We start from the raw sequence: 23,968 nt of genomic DNA on the forward strand, positions 1-23,968 counted from the left end.
TTTAATTAAAACCTTTCTTTAAAAAATTTTCCCAAAAAAACCCTTGGGGTCAACTATAATCCGTGAGTAGTTAAAAACATTAAAGTCACCAGCAGAATTAGTCAAAACATTAAAAGTCACATTAAGACCATCTGTTAATGTTTCCGCTTGTTGTTATGTTGTCTGTTCCTTGATTTCCGGAACCTTTTCTGTTTCAAAACATTCCCCATTTGATTGCCATTGTGAAAATTTTGGTTGTTACTATTGTTGCTAGGTATAATGTTAGCATTGTTGTTCAAATTGCGAATACGTTTGCTACGTCTTGGCATGTCAGTATTTTCAAAGGCTTGGTCATTAGACCCATGAGAAGCATACTCATTGTTGGAATCATTCTGGGCATCAGGCCTATGTCCATTTGGTGACCATACTTGTGACAGCGATGGCCAAGGATAAGCTGTGCCATCATCATATGCTGACCTGTCTCGATTCAGTTTTTTAATTTTTTGCTTTTAAGCCTCACAATAAGTTGGTCTGTGCTAGAAAAAAATTCTAACATAGTCAAATTTATATCTAGCAAACTTGCAATCACTTGTAATCTCATTATCCAATACTCAATGAAAGCCAAGTAATATTTGACCATGATGTTCATTACATCAAACCCTTGTTTGTTGAAAAACTTAATGAGCTCTAAACGGAAATCAGAGTCAGGGATAAGGCCTGTAGGATAATGAAATGAACGCAACCCTTTAGGGACTACACTTTGTTGTAAGCACTCAGTAAAATACGTTACTTCCAACTGTAGCTTTTTTTATTTCAAAAGTTTATGGTCAAACAATTTGAATTTGTCTGCTAGTAAAGTAGTACTGACCTGTACATATAAAGTGTTATCAGCCGGCTGCCCCTGAGTTGAAATGGAACCAGTTTGAAGCTTCATATTAACGCTGATCCACTCAGATAAAACCGGAGCACCTATAAGCCCCATAGTACTCTGTCTGTCATTTGCCTATCCTCACAGGCTCACATCTTTCACTCTAATGAAGCTGCAGTGTGGTCGTTGGCCCAATGGAATGGAGTTATTAGTGTTGATGTTGAGGCTGTTGTTACCCACACAAGCACTTAAAGCTGGTTGATTTGAAGGTTCTGATGAAGTCACAGGAGGATTAAGCACAGGTACAACATTCCCTCCTTGACTGGAACCCCCCCGAAGGTGTGGAACATTCAAAAAGTCGAGCCGAGTTGTTAATGAATCCACTCATTGTGTAAGCACATTAATGAGAGCCGTCAAACTCACCAGTTCAGTTTGAGATTGGCTAAACAAACGCAGACTATTTGGGCTGGTAGGTCCACCTGATGCCATAACATGAAACAAACAACACAAGCAAACTAAGCAAAAAATAAAACTGATGAAAAATTAAGTTCTATAGCACAGCAGAAACCAGTCCAAACACAAGCAGGAAAAGAGGCCCGGTAGTAATTCAAACTAATGAAGCACTTTCCATTATAGTAAATACAATAACTTCTTCAGATAACATTAAATTGAAGCATCCACGTTTAAATAACATGTTTAGAAACCATGTGACAATGGTAAACCTACCAGCAGAGTGGGTACTCAATGATACTTTGTAATTGAATTTCCTACTATATAAAATTAAAGAGATACTATGTAAAAAATGTTCCTATCATAGGTTCATAGATTAGTACTAAGCTAACTGCCCTTGCGAGCCATTTTAAGCCTAACCAGTTATCCCTTGTGAGACTCAAACCCTGCACCTTGTGTTTGTAAGTCAAACACCTTAACCATTAGGCCACCCTCCCAACCCTCATATACTTCAAAATAAAAAAACACATAAAGTAACTTATAATATGCTGACACAATTACTGATGTTATTTAGACTGCAATTATGTAAATAAAGATACACTAAAATATACCTATAATTCTAATAACATATATCAAATAATTAAGTATTATTTTACTTGTTTAAACTTTTAAGTTTCAATAGGCACAAAATATTGCATGCTTCATTTAGTCCTGGGTTATGAAATGCATTTAAAGTTAACTGCCAAAATAACTCCAGTTCTTCCAAATGCAATGTTGTAGGGCCACCTCTTCCATCCATTTGTATTTGGTCAATAGCTTTAAAAGTAAATGTGTGCCCTTCAGTCATTTGAGAATGTGTTGCCAGGGCATTATCTGTTTTATTCCTGTCAATAGCATACACATGCTCGTATATTCTGTCACGCAATCTACGTTCGGTTTTGCCTACGTAGAATGCTGTGCAGAATCTACACGTAGCTATGTACACTACAAACCTAGAATTACATGTCAACTTGAAACTGAGTTGATATTTCTTATCATTGATGGTAAAAGCCCTTCCTGAATCGATCAGTCCACAAAATCTACACGTACCACAAGGTGACATACCAGCTTTCTTATTTGCACCTCTAACATGTTTACTGCTTAAAAAATCCTTAAGATTATATCCTCTTCTAAACATTATTTTAAGTGAAGAGCCTAACTTTCCTAACAAAAATTTGTCATTAACTATTAATTCCCAATTTTAAAATAAAATATGGGAAACTGCTGAACTATCCAAGTTAAAGATAGTAATGAAACTAGACTTGTAACTGAGTGAGGTACTCGCTTGAGACAATGTTAAGTTTTGTACAGACAATGAGTTCATTGTATTAGTAAATACATCCTGATCATTCAAAACACTACACTCTTTATATAAAATAGGGGAGATCACTCTGTTTTTTCTTTTATATTGTACTTCCTCCACTAATTCATTGATTAAATCAATCGGATAACCTCATTTCAGAAACATATTACTTAGAAATGTTCAATCAGAAACGAAGTCAAGCTCAAGGGATACTATTCTCGCTGCTCTTATTAACTGCCCCTTAACAATAGAGCGCTTCTGTGAAAAGGGATGAGCGCTGGAGAAATGCAAGAAAGAATTAGAGTAGGCCTTTTTTCTAAAAATATTAGAGACCAGCCTCGAGTTGACTAAATCCTTTGTTAACTTAATATCCAAATAATCAATTGAAACAGTACTATAGTTAAAAGTGAACTCCAGAAATTCTGTTGTAGTGTTCAAATAGTCAACAAAGGCACTAGCTTGTCCTAAATCTCCACGAAAAACAATGAATATGTCATCCAAAAAAAATGGGTGTAATATTCTATGTTCACCATGTGTAAAGGATTATTAAAAATAAACTCTCTCTCCCAGAGAGACAACATATGCCCATAACATGTAGTGGACTCATACCTCAACATCAGTAGTCACAACCTCTTAGTGCAAGGGGATGTCATGTAAGTACTGCAGGTATAAATGTAGAATGTTGCTAGAGTAACAGGGGTTATCTTAACAGAAATGTTGTGTGGGAAGTCACATCTGATACTGACATGTACGCCATCAGTTACTGACAGACATTATAAGTTCATCATAGTGCAGTACCACACAAATCACAGTAATGATCCTGTGGAATACAGCAGAGATATGACCAATAAATGTGAACAGTCTGACACACTCTGGTCAGTCCAGAGGTATACACAGAACTCCTTAGTGCAAGACGTGTGGACCAAGCCTGACAAAGTGGATGTTTACAGCCATGTAAATGGGGATATCACAAAAATACTGGAATAGAAAAGCACAGTTTATGCATTCACACACTCCTGTCTGTCCTGACACATATTAACTGGAGAAGCAGAGGTCACAAGCCCACATAATACCCACTAGTTAGTGACATACATCTGTACAGCATCCCACTGCTTTGTCAGAAATACACAACAGTTATGGTGGCCTGGCAGCAGTACATCTGACAAATATCTGGACATAACATTACACTAGGTGAATACACTGAGCTGCTAGGCATGCCACAAAGCACTGTGCAAACTACAGGCAGACTGCCACAGCACTGGCCTATGTTTCCTATGGGGAATACACATGTACTTGCAAACATAGCAGGCTCTACAGGCATGTAACAGCATGGAGTAACAGACAGCAGTGTGAAAGTGCATACCCGCAACCAATCTGAACACAGCCACAGTCACATATGGTAAGCCTAATTAATATTACAGTATATGGACTGTGTGAACAACACCATCCTCATATGCGTCACTCACACACTAACCCTACATATACTGGGCCAATACACACCCCCGGATGTATTCATCTTCCGTGCAGGACTAGAGTAGTCTTGCATGGAAGCAGCCATTAAGGAGTAGGATGGCAGTGTGCCATACATATTAATGAAGGTCCGCCGCCTGACCTCTTAATCTTACACAGAGCATGTAAGAGTGCAGGGTGTGTGTCTGAGAGCAGAGCTTTCAGAGTATACACTCCCCCACAATGAAGAACAGCAGAAAGGCCAAAGGAATGAGCGAGACCACTCATAGGTGTCCGCATATCCCCAGCAACATTCTCCCACATGTACAACAGCAATAGTAAATGCAGATCAAATAAACAAACCTATTTTTTTATTATGAATCCGATTAAAGCTAACTGTAGGTGAGCGGGTGTGCCTATCGTTAGCTATGGTTAATGCAGCTTAAATGGCTGAAAAGGATAACAAGGAAGATATATGTAAATTAAGCAGTATAGCAAGAGTGTAGTGGGCAGAGTATTTGCCTTATGAGCAGGCATTCCTGGTTCGAGTCCCACTGCAGCACATTCCATTTTCCATGGCAAATCACGTTATGACCAATATTTTAGTTGCATAACCTACTACATAACATATAATTATGAACTGAAGTACTACATTAAATGCACATGTGAGGTGTCAGTGTCATAACGTTGCAAAGTCCACAGATAAGCACATATGCCCCATACAGTATATGTACACAGGAATCATGGATACAAATGGAAGGTAAAATTTGTAATGAATGACAACTCCATACAGCTTCCAAACCCCCACCTTCCCAAGAACCATTAGATATTACTGTATAAATCAGTGCAACTGTAAGCAGGAGTAAGCACTAGTAAACAAGTGTAAGCAGCAGCAAGCAGTAGTAAGCATATTTAAGCACTAGCAAGTGAGTTTAAGCCTGTTTGTGTGGGGTAAGCAATGCGCACACAGGTTAAGCAATATTGAAGCTAACTCTCTATAAGCATATTTAACCGGAGGTTAGCTTTGCTTACCCTCGCGCAAACCCTCACAAACCCTCTTACAACTGTTCAAAAGTGCCTTAATCACTCTGCATTCAATGGCCCTTGTTCTGCCCAGCAGCAAAATAAACAGCCTTGAAAGACTTGAACCCAGGACCCTACACACTATAGTTACAGTAGTTAACCACCAAGCCATCACAGTCGTACAGAAAAATGAGGTATCACCAAACAAGTCCTCACTAAAGTAAAATCAAACTGAACCTGTGAAAGGAATCAGTATACAGTCATATGTTCTATAACCCACTACATAACATAAATATGTGAATTTGGAGTACAGCAGTAAGCCCAGATGTGAGGCGTAATTGTAATAGAGTGTTGAAGTCCCCAATAAAACACAAGGACCCCATACAGTGTACATACACATGAATCATGGATACCAGGCATATATATAAGATGTAATGAATAAGAAATCAATGCCAAAATGAAAATATAATGCAAAGTCTAATGTAAGCAATGCTAAGCATTGCACATGTCAGCTTAGGAGGCGTAAGCAATGTGTAGGCCAGCTAACTCAATGTGCCCAGTGGTATACCCCTTTAAACAATGCCAACCTTAGGTAAGCAGGTTTACCCATAGCCTAGCCTTTTCAAAACTGGCCAATCACAGAAAAGTGTGGGAAACTGGCCCTACTTAAACCCAACAGGCAGGAATACATCTCATAACTTGTTGTAGCTTCTCCTTGCTGGCACAATGGCATAAAGGGGAGAAGGTGTGCACTTTCAGGCACAGCGCTGGTGCATCCAGGAGTCCAGAGTCATGGCAGGACTCCTTGTCAAAGACCATAAGCAGAGACTGCTGCAGGGCCAGTACCAGGGTTCCCAATATAAGGCGGAAGCCTGGGTCCGTCTGACCTGACCTCACTAGTGCCACTGGCATAAACCAAACTGGTGAGAAGGACAGCCATCACTATGCTGACCTGAAGTGGCATAAGGGGAACCTCTTGGAGCAGTGGATCCAAGAGGCTAGAACAGCAGGGGCTGTCCCAGCTGTGTGTAAGTATCACTCCACTATGTGTGTAATAATTGCCAGCTCGTGTATATCATGGATAGGTATGGCTAAATATTCCTCTTATGTCTTCCACAGCTGCAAGTGAGTAGGCCGTGAACCAGGAGGCCCACGGAAGCCACCTGGAGAGGTTGTGATGTGAGGCAGGTCAGTAATACTCTTGCATGTACTGTCATAGGAAATAAATCTAAAAGTATTAGTAAATTAATTGCCTGTATAAAACCTGTATTGTTTAAGACAAGTACTGCATACACTGGAGAATATGGCAGGAAGTCTCATATAGTTTGTATGTAAATAAAAACATAATAGCCTGACAATAAAGGTCTAACTGCTGAACTGCATGTGTATACTGTGGTATCATATGGTAATGTAGATTTGCAATCAAGTAATAGTACTGTTGTATTAAGCACTGTTACCCATACTCTGCACCATAAATAGAATGTGTAGGAATGCCTGTATATGACTGGTGTAATCCTCAGAGGCCATTTAGTACAACTGAGAGACACATAGACAGAAAACAGTGAAAAGGCAGACAGCAAAATCTGAATAGCACATGCAACTGAAATGTGAACTGTCTTATTTTTAGCACACACAGCCATGGTTCAAATCCTGGCAGTGGTAGTATGCATACTGAATCATACCCCACAACTGTACAGATATGTCCAGAATGTCCAGTAAAGTGGCCCATATCTGCTGCCTGTCAACCTGTCCCCTGGGAAATCAGTGGGATGATCCCAGATGTATAGGCAGCTAATAGGAAATACAACTGATTGACACACATCTATGAGAACAAAGCTGGCACACTAGCAACTCCCCAAAACCTTATGAGAGTAAGAAACCATGTATGTCCCATTTACACCCCCATGTTGTCAAGCTGTGGCCAGAGTGTGTACAGTAACAGAGTGAGATGTATGTGCATAATAGTAATGTAGAATCTGGTACTGTGTGTGGCAACATTCAGGTACTGCTAACAAACATTTCTCCCACAGGTCTGTCAGATACCAACACTGTGCCCAGAAATACAAGAATGATACCCTGTACTGGTACTGTTTACTTTGGTATTGTATGGCATTGTGACTGATGCAGTTGCTCTGAATAATAAGGTATTACTCATCACTGTCACCCACACTATCCTACAAAATATAACTTCTAGGAAATCCTGTATAAGATTGTTGTAATACAAGGTCACAATGCAAAACCACAGGAGAATTATAAGACAGAAAGGAGATAGGAGATATATTACATGGGGGTGTAAATGGGACATACATGGTTTCTTACTCTCATAAGGTTTTGGGGAGTTGCTAGTGTGCCAGCGCTTTGTTCATCATGTGTGTGTGTCAATCTTATGTTCCTTTTAGCTGCTCAGCATCTGGGATCATCCCACTGATTTCCCAGGGAGACAGCACACACAACTCTGATGGACAGTGTTTAAGTTGTAGCAGACACAGCCATAGTCTGAATCCTGGGAGTGGAAGTAGGATGCATACAGAATCATACCCCACAACTGTACAGATAAGACCAGAATGTCCAGTATATGGGCCTATATCTGCTGTCTGTCACCCTGCCCCCTGGGAAGTCTGTGGGATGATCCCAGATGTTTAGGCAGCAAAGAGGGAATACAACTGATTGTCACACATCTATGAGAACAAACCTGTCACTCTAGTAACTCCTAAAACTGTTATGAGAGTAATAAGCCAAGTATTTCCTATCTACACCCCTATGTTGTCAAGCTGTGACCAGAGTGTGTACAGTAACAGAGTGAGATATATGTCCATAATACTAATGTGTAATCTGGTACTTTGTGTGGCAGCATTCAGGTAGTGCTAACAAACATTGCTCCCAGAGGTATGTCGGATATGAACACTGTGCAGAGAAATAAAATCCTTGATACACTGTACTGGTACTGTTTACTCTGGTATTGTATGAAATTGTGAGTGTTGCAGTTGCTCTGAATAATAAGGTATCACTGATCACTGTCACCCACACTGTGCCACATAATATAACTGTGTAGGAAAGCCTGTATAAGAGTGTAGTAAGTCACTAAAGGTTGAAGAGGGCAATAGTCTAGATATGTCCTGGTTCACCTGCATGTGGACAAGACATGGCCAGAGTCTGTGCAGAAAGAGATGGACAGTTATGTGCACAACATCAACCTGCAATCTGGGAGTATGTGTAGAAACAGTTAGTGTTAACAAACCTTTCCTCCACAGGTATACCAGGTAAGAGGTGTATACTGCAGGTAAAACCAGTTCATGTATAAAGATGACGACAGCCATATCACTGTCCAAACTAAGGCTATAGGGTAGTGTAGTAATACTTGTAAGGTACAGATAACAGCACTGACTAGGAAAGTAATGTGGGCTACAGGAATATACTAGTTGTTATCTGACATCTTTCTCTCCCCACCATATCTCCAACAATAAACCACATACCCACCTCAACTGTTATGTAATGACTTCACTGTTCTGATTATGTCCTATTGGTTGATAATTATTTAAATCTGTTTCCATGCATGTGCTATATTGAAATATTCCAACATTGGTGGCATGGTGCCATCAATGTACCTGCATGCTGTTAGTATTACCACTGCGGTCCCATATATGCATGTATTCTGTTTGCTATGCAACTGTTCCTTATCTGGTGTCTGGGTTAATGGGAATATCTATGTATGCTGTTATACCTAACCTTGGAATGTGTTGACTATTACTAACCCACATATGATGATAAAATGTAATTACCATAGCATGTTTGGGAAGGCTGGTCCCAGCAGACCCACCTGTCCCACCTCAGCTGGCTGTGGCAACGGGCACCAGCACATTTGGGGCCCAACCTGGGACCTCCTCGTCCGTTGGTCCTGCACCACCTTTGGGTGGAACCACCTCAGGGGATGAGGCCCCCCCCCCCGGGAGCGGGAGTGGACAGGAATTTGTCACCCATCGCCAGGTCTGGGTCGTGGGGCATAGCAAGATCCAAAGGGAGATTGGAGATCTCCTACGCCAGCTCAAGGGCCATGTGTCGCATCTAGAGGGTCAGCCTGGCGCTGTGACTCAGCCCCCAGCACAGCCACCTTCAGGTCTGTGAAGGTGTAGTGGTGACTGCCCATGGGTGGGGACCTCAGTCCCACTGTATCCACTAGGGGGCTCATGGGCTTCTGATTTTCCAACACCCCTCGTCATCAAGGTATCTACCCCCCCACATGTGTCATATACTGCACCTATATACATCTTGTTTGTCTTGTCTGTTAATCTACCCAACGTACCACCCCAAATATACCTACTATCCCTCCTCAAAATCCCACTCTCACCTGAAAAGAAAAAAAAAAGGGCAATCTGTTCCACCCAAAATATCTCACCCCATACATAGCTGTCCATTTAACACACATGTCCACTTGACACATGTAATCTGGTCTAATTTGCATCACAACATATTAATATTGTTGTCCTCACCCCTGTCTCAGGGGTTTGAGTGTCCAAATCTACCTCCAAATTCAGTGTATATGCACAGCTGTTGCTGTAGAAGAAATGGGCAGCTATGAACCTTCCCTACACCCATCCTGCACATCCCTAGCTATTTTCCCTACTGTCTTTCCCTCTTTGTGCCCCTTTTTCACCACTTTCCTATCAACCCTTTTTTCATTTCTTTTAAAGGAATTAGCACAGGTTAAGTCTGAGTAAGCACTTTTAAGCAGCAGTAAGCAGGTTTAAGCCTGTTTGCACAGGGGTAAGCAATGCCTACACAGGTTAAGCGATTGAAAAGCTAACTGAGTATAAAAAACTGTAATTGGAAGTTAGCATTGCTTACTTCCTCACAAACCCCACAAACCCACTTACAACTGCTTAAAAGTGCCTTAATCACTCTGTATCCAATGGCTCTTGTACTGGCCAGCAACAAAATAAACAGCATCTGCAAGGCTCAAACCCAAGACCCTACACAACATAGCCAAAATGATTTATCACTAAGCCATGTCAGATATACCTAACCCTGATGTTTTTCCAAACATATCATCCAGCCCAGTCATTCAACAGTACAGAGAATGTATTTCCACATGTAGATGTATGTGTGTGTGTATATATATTAATATATAAATAGATATAACATATCTATATATGTATATATAGATATATATACAGAAATGTATATATATATATATATATATATATATATATATATATATATATATATATATATATATATATATATATATATATATATATATATATATATATATATATATATATATATATATATGTATGTATATATATATATATATATATATATATAGCAATTTATATATATGTAAGCAGATATATATATATATCTATATCTATATAGGTATATACAGACAAACATCTGTAGATAAAAATGGGAACATAACAAAAACATGTATGTCCACATGCACCATTAATGGGGTTGAGAGGCCCCAAACAACATATGTCTTGTATGAATAGATATCCCCCCACAGCCAAACATGTCTGCCCTGCAATACACTACCAACTGTTGCAGATCCCATAACCAGGACCTGACACGACATAGTCACAAGATGTTAACAGTACTCCATCCCACCTGTATGATGTTGGGCTGGTATCAGTAACATATCATGCAGTACAGTCTGGCTCCCATAGGGAATGTACAATGTGGAAGCAATCAACATCCCTAGGATACATATACACAGACATATATATGCATATACAGATATACATATATATATATATATATATATATATATATATATATATATATATATATATATATATATATATATATATATATATATATATATATATATATATGTAACTACACATACACACACACAGATATGTATAGGAAGATACATATGTAGAAGGTGCACACAATATGGAACAGCCACTATGCCTACAGTTACCACCTTACCAACTGGACACTGTATGAGCCACCCATACAAATGACAATCATTGCCTGCAACATATACCCACAGAGAGGTCAAAGGATATAACACCACACACAGGTTAGCATACATGGGAAAGCTTTATTTGTGTACTATTACAGTTGTATATGCCATGTCATGTAGCTGTTTAGACACTGACATCCATATAAACAGAGTAATGCAATTGTGAAACAGTTATACTAATACAATAGTCTGTAAAGGTTGACATATGTTGCTGTCCAGGCCAAGGCCTTCAAGTAGTACAATAGTAAAGACAGACTGGGCCACAGGATACCAAACAATCAACAGTAAGTAATGCAGATGTATAGTTCAGCAGCCTCTATCTACACTCTGTACACAATCTCTAGGTGGTAAAGACCTCAGTTGACACAATGGGATGTAACTGTTACATAACAAGACAAACAGAACAGTCTGTATGTCAGAAGGCAGTACGCCTGCATTTACCCAATGTGGATTGTATGGTAATGTACATCCAGATACCTTAAGGCAGCTTACCCCCTGATACCCCTACATGTTGTAACAGCCTAGGTTAGTTATGGTGCACTCCCTCCCGAATCAATAATACAGGGCTCTTTACCACTTTTACATACACTGACCTCTGGAGTGCATAAAGGCACACATGTATTGTGTAGGTGAAGCCCACACATATATGGCCCCAACCCCACAGTATGTGTGGGGGACACAACAGCAGTAGGCTGATGGCAGAAATGTCAGCATGACATACTCATGGCCCACTATAGAACAACCCCTGACAGCATGTCATATGTGCAAAGCCTGGTATGTAAGTGGAGGACAGAGGCTGGAACACAGGCCCATATGTGTAAAACTGTTGTCATACACTAAGCAAGTCACTGGTGTTTCAGGCTAGTCTACAACATACCCTTAGTCAGGAATATGAAGTTTGAAACAGAAATGGATGTAGCCATGTACTGATAGCAGTCAACACACACACTGCCATTGATATATCTGACACAAGACCTGTGTGGTGGACAGACAAAACATAATAGGCACACCTCTGGCCATCAAGAGGATAGGCCTACAGTTGAGAGCTATGCAGACAGACTGCATTCCAAGTTAAACTAGTATGTACACACAAACCCTGTAACACCAGTGCTATATAATGCATACAAAAACTCTACTCACACTCTGTCTGTAGTTCTGGAACCTCCTACAAATGTGTAGCTGGCCTGAGTTTGCAGGTTCTCCTGTAAGAGGTATTGCTACCTGCTGTCTGCAGGAAATATGTGCATCATACAGAAAAGGTAAAGGGACCATGCCCACATGATGTAGGGATCTATAGTAGTTGGTTGCCATGACAGTGGTAATTGGAAGCACTACAAAGCATGCTGGATGCATGTAGCAAATGGAGGACACTGATTAGTGCAGAGGCCATCAACTGATCATGTGCATCACCTACAAATTCCATGCTGCAATCTATGCAAAGCAGCTCATTCCATTTACTGGAGAGAGACAGAGAGAGAGAGAGAGAGGGAGAGAGTGAGTGTATGTATAAGAAACAAAAAAAGAAATACCAAACACTCTAGAAGAGTCTGCAGTCTCAGAACAGGTATGTGAAGTATATATGTATGTAATTCACCATGCAATCTGGACCTACATATTCCCCCTAATGTCAGGCTGTGTCCATATGTAGCACCTGTCTGTGTTGTAGCAAGGCAGAACAGTGCAGCTGTGCAGGAAGGTGCTGGGAGATTGTTGACCTGGTGTCTGAATGTACCCCACATATAGATTTGCATATGTGTACATATATACATATATATAATACATACACACACACACACACACACACACACACACACACACACACACACACACACATATATATATATATATATATATATATATATATATATATACATGTATGTCCACAAATATACAGATACCCATGTGTAGACATATATATGAGCACATATATACATCACATATATCTACACATATATAGATATATACCTATATGCACATGTCTACATATATCCAAACACACACACCAACACATATGTATGTAAATACATGTCCCTTACATTACTACCACAGTGCTGCATGCTATGTGTGAGGAAACAGCACACATAGCAATACACACAGATATCTACAACTGCCAGTGTGTGCAACATGGATGGTTATGTCATATGTGAACACTTGTTGGGACCACATTGCCCTTGTCTGTGACGTATGGATGGGAATATGGGGAAGTATGGCAGGTATAGTTGTGGAGGTGGTCAGGGTTGGTAGATATAGAGGACAGTCTACAGGGGTGGTATGTGACACATGTGGTGGGTAAACACCCTGGATGGTGTGTGTGATCTGTGATGTGGATGCCTCATGGGCCCCAATATAGACACAATGGGAACAAGCCTCCCACCCACTGCTACTCATAACAGCAGTCCACCTCCTGAAGGTGCCTAGCCTGGAGGCTGAGCAGAAGGAGCATGTCGGCCCTGTGAATGTGCAATGGGTGCCTCAGAATGATGTAGCACATCTCACATGTGTCTGTGGAGCCCATTATGGGACAGACTCTGGAACTGCCCTCAAGGGACAGGAACATGTCTGTGTGTGCCCCTGGGGGGGACAACATCCCCTGAGTTGGTTACACCTGACGGTATTGCTGGAACAGTACATGAGGAGGACCCAGGGTGGGACACACATGTGATGTGGCCAGATAACATGAACAGATGGGTGTGAAGAGGTGGTTCTGCTGAACAATAGTACATGTACATGCCACTGTGTCACTGTTATAGAACATATGTTGGTAGTAATAGTCTACACAATCCCGGAACGTGTCCATCAGCATGCACCCCAATAACACAGAATGTCAGATGCGTGGCAATCTCAAAGCAGCCATACCACAGGCATATATTGAACCATAGTGGCCCTGACAATGGCATGCAAGTGAATAGTCTGTAACAGGCCAGCAATGATAATGTCCACACAGGGAACATGGCTCCAAACACATAGCACAAAGTGTGTTACAATACAATATCTGTCCCACTGGTAGTTAAGCTGTAGTCATACCTAATGAGTTGTGTGCACAGTTTGTTGTTGCTGATATGGTGGGGGGGGGGGGGTGACAGAGATGTGTATTAAGAACTGTAGTAACCTTGCTGTATGAGTTGCTCAGACCTGTTTCCATCTTTATGTCTTTCAGGCAAGATGTCACATGCATGGCTACCATCTTATACAGCTGCTGAAAATGAAGTAGTCCTAACCTATTTAATCCAGCACTACCCTGTCCTGTTTGGCTGGGCTGCCCATGATCCGCAGGAGTGGACTACCCTGTGGAATGACCTAGTCCACAGGGTCAATGATGTCAGACTGCACAACCGCAGTTATGCGCAGGTCTGGCATCATTGTTCTGACCTGCTTTGCACTGCCCGTCGGCATGCTGCTGCAGTCTGGGGGATCACCTCACCACAGGAGGGGGCCATGCTATCCATCCTCCCTGACATTTGTGGAGGAGCTCCTGGCCAGCCTCGTGGCACCTGCCCACCTGGAAACATGCCAACCACCAGACACATTTGTGGACATGGGTGCAACCCACACACCAGCTGAGGACCGTGCAGGTAAGGCCACAGGGCACATCCATAGACCACTGTTGCATATACATTCACATCGGTACAGGTAGATCATGCATATCTGACATGTCATAGATATATTTTGTTGCTGCATAGTAATGATAAACAGATGTCCATATGTGGTAGTATTGTGGAAATGTACTGTTGATGTATTGTAATACTGCACCCACCCTGTAGCACTGCCACAGTTGTGGCCACCGACTATGTATCTCTCACACTCTTATGTAGGTCCCTCTGGGATACCACCAAGGCATCAGCCTGCAGCTGATGAGTATGGTTTATGTAGATGCTTGCCAATACACCGGGCATGTAATGGCTATAGTATATGCCATGCACACATCTAACACACCTACCCAGAATTCATGCTGTACATGTGCACGTATTGCTGTTGTGAAATGCACGGCATCACAGGGGTGACCATGATGGGGTATTGGTAGGGTATGTCAGACACCTGCATGATAACTAACATCCTGTCATTGTGGAATGTGTCTACAGGGAGTAATATAATGGTGGGAGACATGGCCTACAGTAGGGACATGTTTGGAACAACACCCATATACAGTGCAACACCCAGTGTATATACCTGTAGGACAATGGCAACTGCTGCAGAGATACACTATGGCATAAGGCATTACAGTGGTCCACATTATCAGCTGGGACTAGGCTGTAACATGTGGTGTTCAGTGTATGGGACACTGCAAAGTGACACACGTGTAGGGCTTATTCATCATGCATCTGCAAAGAGGCTGAAGGAGGGGGGAGGGGTGTCAGCATGACACACCAGTGCACTGCAGCAGGGATCCTAAGGATGCTAAGAATGGCTGTATCTGCATGTAGTCAGGTTCAGCACCTATGGCAGCCGTAATCCTACCCCCACAGCAATAGTGACGGCAGTGTGTGCACACCAAGGGATGTGCACATGAGTAGACCTTGCAATTATGCAGAATAAGGGGACGTGTGTAGGGCAGACTGAACATACACTGGCAAATGCAGATGGCCCACGCTTGTATACCCCTGCCAGGAGTAGTGACTACTGTAGTACACACAACAAGAGGTGAGACAAACCGCCATGATAAAGGTGTGCACACATATGTCTACTCAGTGTGTATGCATCACGGACAGCATCTGCACACCTAATACATTCTGTAGACACTGCATATGAAAGTACAGGGCATATGTCACATATCGGGCTCATGTACTGCTAAGATATGTGATGATGTGGTCCCATGGCAGATTAAGGATGGGTGCATCATATCAATAAAGGTGTGTGCACTCCCCATAGCCATGGTATGCTCTGATGGTTGTCACTGTAAGAGTATTGGATTGGTCATACATGGTCCACTGATGTTGAGAGCTGTGCATCAGACATCAGGCAATCACAAATGACATCTGCCCACATATCATACCAAATATGTGTTGCTGGAAAACATAGGGGCATTAAAGCTGACATAACCGACACTGTAGTACACATTAAAGAATGGGCTGTACACCTGTGAGGGGTGGTGCACATTACATGGCAGGGTGCAGAACAGGTGCACAGAAATACCATGTTCATGGGTGCAGTGGCATCCAGGGGAAGAGGCTTCACCTAGTGACACAGTACATGCATCACACACATGTATACTGTTGCCAGCATGGATTGACTATAGCTGCACTGCATGCTGTCGGGTACCATATGTTATACATGTTGACAGAGGGGTAATAGGAGGGCTGTGTGTACTATCATTGTGCAACCTCACCTCTATGTGTGTGTGCGTGCATCCTGGTGGGTTAGTTTGTCTGTAGGGTCACTCAGGTGAAGTGGAGGGAGATTTATGCATGTAGGATGCTTGTGTGCATGTGTGTGTGTTTGTGTGGTTGGCCATGTATGCACATGTGTGATTATAGGGTGTTCATACAGCAGTACCTCCCTCTGGGATCATGCAGTACATGTACATGGACTGCCATATTACACACACCAGGAATACTTGTCATGTATGTAATCACAGGACAACTGATAGCATAATATGGTCTGTAGCATGGAACAGGTATCGAGAGGGAAGTTAGACACCAGGTACACCCTTAATATTGCATTCAGCAGAGAGGTCACCTACAACTCACACATGCAGCAATACAGATGCTTTGGGGAAGTACTAGTCAACACTAGAAAGTCTATCCAAATATTACAGTTGTCACATGATAGGCTGAATGAGCAGCAAATCTGGTATGTACTGAGCATTACATACACATGACACACCAGTGCGCGATGTTATGGATAGAACATAGTAGCCCACACATATAGGGGCCATGCTCATGATGTCAGGACATACAGAGGGTGCATATCGAATGACAGCAGTGAGGCCACGTAAAACCACTACACACAGGTCAGGCAGGTAATGTAGTAACAGGTCTTGTGTTGTGACCACTTGTGTAGGCATTTAGAGGACTGATATGTTAATGAGTGGTATAAATGTGTGTATGTTAACAAGTGTGATGCAGGATGAGGTACCACGTGGACATATACGTGGGACTGTCTGTAAAGCCATGGACAGGGAGATATTACAGAGGTGTGTGTGTGTGAGTGTGTGTGTGTGTGTGTGTGTGTGTACATGTGTGTGTGCGTGTACTGCTAGGCAATTTTGTACAGGTTTTAAAGTGCATTTATTGTTTTACCCTACAGTTGGCGAGGTGAGTCTGGGTCCCTCCTGCATGCAATCTGATGCTGGTGTCCATACAGACACCAAAGATGGTGATAGTACTGTTGAGGCACATGTGGGGTTGTCAGGGGCCAAACACTGCCTCAACATTTGACATCCCCCTTTTAGCCACCCCAACCCTGCACAGAGTTTCAGTGCCTATACATACCCCATTACCAGTGGCCATAGTGGAGGGACAGCTGGCGTTTGGTGGCAGTGCACAGGAAAGTATGGTAATCATGCCTACTGTGTCTGGTCACAGCAAGCAAAGCCGGCTGTCCAGCAGAGCACCACATAGGTGAATGCCCCAGGGTGCTCATGGTAGGGCTGCTGGGCATCATGCTCTTGGCAGAGGTGACATAGCTGATACCAGCATTTGCATGATTCAGGCTGCCACTGCAGTGCAGGCACATATGGAACGTTACACCAGACAGGGCCTGAGGCTGCAGAGGGCTACTCTCACATCTGCAAGTGGCAACGCCCGTGAACTAGCTGGTGCCATCCGTGCGTTAACTGAGTTCATGGATAGATGGTCTGGTGAGATGATAGCCCTCATCGACCATGGTCTGTTCATGCTTGAACATGTGGTGGGAGTGCGGCAATGGCCACTTGGACGTAGGCCAGCAAAGCCAACAGCTGGCAGTCAACGTAGATGTGCTAGGACACCAAGGGACTCCCATAGTGGCAGTACCAGCCCCAGCAGTGCATGTGGTGGTGCTGTCCACAGCACACCACAGCAGGCCACATGCATGTGGTCCTGGCCAGTCCCAGGAGGGGCCTGGTACCAGTGGACATTTGTCATCAGCAGGTGAGAGTAGCACATTGAGGCCTGTACCTGGATATGCCCATGGAACCCCTGGCAGGCACAGTCCATGTGTCCATGGCCAGAGGCAGTGAACTGCACACCCTGCCAGGTATGGTCTGCAGCTGTCCATAAACACCTGTGTATGGTAGCCACATGGCAGAACTGTGTGGATGCATACTCACACACTATAGAAATACACCTAAGGCTACCCCATACCTACACACATCATAGCACCATGCCCAGCTCACTGCAGTACACCCCTCACCCACACACATGGTGTCAAATGTATGGCCCACCCTCGGCCTTTGGCAAACCAACATCACACCCTATGCATATGATGATACCTGTGTCACATCCCTGTCATCCATACCATCAATGCAGGGACAGGCTAATATGGTTCTGAGGCACATGGTGACTGTACTACAGTGTTCCACAGTACTGTAGTGTAACATGTTATAAGGAGTAAAGTGTAATGCATATATGACAGGTAGTGTAGCTGTCCAGCAATGATGCATTATAGCTGTTAGTAACACTGGTTAGTTTTGGTCTCTATAATGTTATCCATTTGTGTTGTAGGTGTACATGTGTCAGCACGAGGATGGTCTGCAGTCATATTCCACAATGGGGTATGGCACTGTGGTGATACCATGGCTGTGTTCTACATAATGAATCATTGCCCAGTAAGGGTATATACTGTGACACAACTCACACACCAGGGATACAACAGGGAGGCCTCAGTGACCAGCTATGTCTGCAGGTGTGCCTGTTGTCAGTACTACATTTAGCACTCTGCTCTTGCCTGTGTAAACACTGTCAACAGTAGTACTGCCATGATACACTACATGCCAGTGTGACAGCACATACCCTGGGCTATTATCCCTGTATGTAACACATTCACATGGGTAATAGTGCTGTACAGGCCTCATATATGTCTGTGTCCCACACATGACACTGACACCCCTTGCTACTGTAATGACAGCACATAAGCGCATGTATTGTATGTGGCATTACATACACACACTACAGATGTCATTACTCTGTTATGTTATCAGACTGGGTATTGTGACCTGGTTACTAGGGCTAGTCCATGCTTAGCAAGTATCAACATTGCTGCAATATAACAGCTGAGCTGATTTGCACACTGGTAAGCGAAGTCTACACTGTGTAAGCACCCGTACATTATCCCATAGCTTAGCACCACTTAGCGTCACTCAAACCTGTGCAAACCCACTTAAAGCTGCTCAAAACTGCCTTAACCACTCTGTATCTGACAGCCCTTGTTCTGCCCACCAACAAAATGAACAGCCCTTGCAGGTCTTGAACCCAGGACCCTATACACTAAAGTCACAACACTTAGCCACTACGCCATGACCACTGTGAAGACAGCTGTTGCTTTTCCAATATTGCTGTCAATACACATATCGAGTAGTATTGAACAATTGCCATTACTTCCTAAGTTGTGTAGTTCTTATTAATATGACTGTTGCATCACATATGTTGTTTTATCATAATGTACACATAGCAGATACATACTGTGAGATGCATCTGGAAGGGTATACACAACCGTGAGGCTTACACATGACAGGAATATGGTTATATACACATAATAGGTCTATATATGTCTACATGCACATACACACGTATACTCATACATATGTCTGTATACACATCTGTATAGTGCAACATATGTATATGGTCATGTGTACATCTCTTCATATACACATGTACACACATATATATGTGTGTGTGTATATATATATATATATATATATATATATATATATATATACACACAGATAGATAAATGTATATATATATATATATAGAGAGAGAGAGAGAGAGATGTATATATATAGATATATATGTATGCACATCCTATGTGTACAGATATGCCTATTTATGTGGGTATATATGCAGGTATCTATAACTATATGTGCATACATATCTAGTCTGATATCCCTGTTACTGTCGATATATATGCTGATATCCATATGTATATATGCATATGTATCTCTATCTGTATATGTGTAGACATATATGGTTCTGTATATGTATATATCTGAGTGTTTATATGTGTGTGTGTGTGTGTGTGTGTGTGTGTGTGTGTGTGTGTGTTTATATATATATATATATATATATATATATATTTATACATATACAAATCCATCTATGTGTGTCTATATGTATATGTGTATATATCTATATAGATATATAGATAATTATATATACATATATATTCACCATATGTCCTGAATATGGAGTGGAGCCCTACCTCTGCCCCAATAGTCCCAACCTCTTAGTGCAAGGGGATGTCAGGTATGTATTGCAGGTATATTTGTAGACTATTGCAACAGTAATAGGGATTGTCTTTACAGACATGGTGTGTGTGGGAGGTCACATCTGCTTTTAACATGTGCACCAGTGGCTACTGACAGACATCCTAAGGACATCATAGTACAGTACCACTGCTAGCACAGTAATGCTCCTGTGGACTACAGCAGAGATATGGCCAATATATGTGGACAGTCTGACACACTCTGACACACTCTGGTTAATCCAGAGGTATACACAGAACCCCTTAGTGCAGAACATGTGGACCAAGCCTGACAATGTGGATGTTATCAGCCATGTATATGGGTATATCACGTAAATACTGATATACATTTTCCCCCATAGGTTATGCATTCATACACCCCTGTCTGTCCTGACACATAATAACTGCTGGTACAGAGATGCCATGGCCGCATACTACCCACTAGTTAGTGACACACATCTGTACAGCATCCCGCTGCTTTGTCTGACATACATGACTGTTATGGTGGCCTGGCAGCAGTGAATCAGGCAAGTATATGGACATGATATCTCACTGGGTAAGTACATTAAGCTGCTAGGCATGTAACAAAGCACTGTGCAGGCTACAGGCAGACTGCCTCAACACTGGCCTACATTTCCTATAGGGGAATACACATGTACCTGCATAGATAGCAGGCTCTACACGCATGTCACAGCACAGAGTAGCAGACACCAGTGTGAAAGTGCATAACCACAGCCAATGTGAACACAGCCACAGCCACATATGGTAAGCTAGCATAATTTTACAGTATATGGACTATCTGATCAACACCATCCTCATATGTGCCACTCACAACCAAAGACCCCAAAAGTATCTCACCAAGAGAATCAAGGGTCTCAAACAGATGCCATATGCTGCTCGGTTAAAAAAACTCCAACTCTACTCAGTTGCATACCGCCTTCGCCCCAGGCGATTTGCCTTACATATACAAAGCTGTCAAATCAAATCAGAATTAACCACCTCAGTAGCCACATGCTCGAGGGACTTGACTCAGCAGCACAGAAAATAATAGAACTTGCTGGGAGGACAGTTTTCCCAGAGGCTCCCTTTGCTTGCTCTGGAATATTCCAGTTCATGTGAGGCCAGAGCACCTGGACTGAATCTCTTCAAGAGAAGAATCATGGATGGGGATCGGGGGGATTGTTTGTCCCAGGGATTTACACTCACTAGATAGAGGAGGCAGGCAATAAAAACTAAACCTTAAAACATACCAGCATACCAAATCAAGTGGCGTAAGCCATACATACAGAATCTTATAATTGCATAATTGCAGGGCAGATAGCTGTATGATGAAATGAACCTATGAACCTATGAACCCTACATATAATGGGCTGCTACACAGTGTAGTCTGATGCCTGTCTGTTGTATGGGACATGTGTGTGTTTGGCCCTACAAACATGTCAGCCGATAGGGTAACATACAGTGGAGCAGCATGTAACATCAGATAGAACAGGACCAAGAACAATTACATCTGCCACAGTCTGTACACAAGCCAAGGTACATATTCACAATAAACACACTTTCAACACTAACCATAAGTACACAGACCTCAGTACTGTACACACAACCACAGAATACCCAGGTTATGTCCTCAAATATAACCCCTCCTATACATAACATGTGTTGCAGTCTGAGATCTCACTGGCTTGTTATCAGATATGATGTCAATAAATATGGTGTACTGAGCATATGCACCCTTTACTGCATGACATATGTACAAAGGTTGAAAGAGTTGAGGCTGGAGGCAAAAACACAGGGCCAATATTGACATGTTGCTGTGATAACCTCATAAATTTATTGTTGTAATAGGGTTTGTTGCAACATATGTCCTATGAGGGATATGAAGTCAGTAACTCTCACGGCTGTCACCATCTACTGACTGCAATCCTCACACTACCTTCTGCAGTTCACAGATAGGTGCTCTGTGGGTAACACAAGAAACACAAGGCACCACACACTGCCCAGTCTGCTGATGACCCTATAGATGGGGATTCCTCATAAACATAGCACTGACATGACAGGTATTAAAACATGTTATGACGGCCATATCCACACACACCCTGTTAAACTAACATTACTCCAAATGCAGTAGAGCAGCACTTGCAGTCTGTAGTCAAGTCAGGCACATCCCCCTCCTGTGTGTTGGCCTGTTTCCACAGTGTATGTTGTTAGAGGTAAATCCCCAATCCATCTGTAATGCTGTTTGCCAAACAAAAGATCTAGTTCCTGCTCACAGTGAATGAAAGGGCTCAACACCAACATGATGTTCCTAGATATTGGAGTGTGTTTCCATGCAATTGGCTATGGGAATGTTATGACAGCTTTTCCACATGCAGTCAGCTAGATGAGGGCTGCAATTCATGCAGAGGCCATCAGCTGATGATGAGCATCACTTACAATACACATGCTGCTGCCTAAGCAAAGCAGATGTAAGTCTCCACATCCACCAGAGAGGGAGTGAGAGAGGCAGACAGAGGCAAAGATAAGTCAGGGAGGGGTTGGAGAGTAAAACTTAAGCATATTTGTGCCACACACCTACCAGTCCAGGGTATCAAACCCCTGACTGACTATGTATTGCTATCACATGTATATGCAGTTATTGGATGCGCTACATAGGTTACATGTTGAGGAGCCCTCCAAATGTATATGTGATGGTGAGTGACATCTGCAACAGTGATATGTTAGCTATACGGTAGGTGTAGTACATGTGCTTGTCTGCATGAACAGGTGTCAGAGCCAACACAGCAACACTCTCACAGGGACCCACACACATTGACACACTTGGCAGGGTCATAAATACAACTCATCACTAGTTAGATTGCCACAACACAATACTGTGCAGGTATCACATGCATCACAGGGTTTATACAGAGGTTATTTGGGCAAGGGGTATGTGGAGGTGTATGATATCAGACAGCATGCGTCAGAATGCCAATGGGGGTTGTAGTGATGGTGAATGTGGTCATAGGCATCATACATCACACAGACACAGGGTGCCAGTACTGATATGCATGGGTGCATTACTTCACAGGTGTGTAGTGGTCGACTGTGCCAGATGGCTATACAAGGCTAGGTGATGGGTATACCTTGGTATCAGGCCACACGACAATGGTATACAGTGTGGCTCAGGGGTGTAGTGTCTGGATTTTCCCACACAGGTGGGTATTGTATTCACCATCCAGTCACCTGGGTAACTATTGTGTGTGGCCATTGCTGTGCATTGCTTACAATGTATGTGTTCCTTAGTCCATGACATTGAGGGTGTCTGGGATGTACACAAGTCCCACATGCATGTACAGTGACATGTGGTACTGTATCTGGGGTGTCTGGCCCATGTTGTGTACACAGATTGTTATCATCAGATGTGCTAGTCCTGGCCTCATGTGGTGGGAACTGTTAATGGACAGCAGGTTGACCCTGCACCTACATTGATAGCATGATACAAGTATTTCCTGGTGCCAGTGGCATCTGT

Source organism: Protopterus annectens, chromosome 1.part0 (genome assembly GCF_019279795.1).
Source record: "Protopterus annectens isolate FY-2018-M chromosome 1.part0, PAN1.0, whole genome shotgun sequence".
NCBI classification, from domain to species: Eukaryota; Metazoa; Chordata; order Ceratodontiformes; family Protopteridae; genus Protopterus; species Protopterus annectens.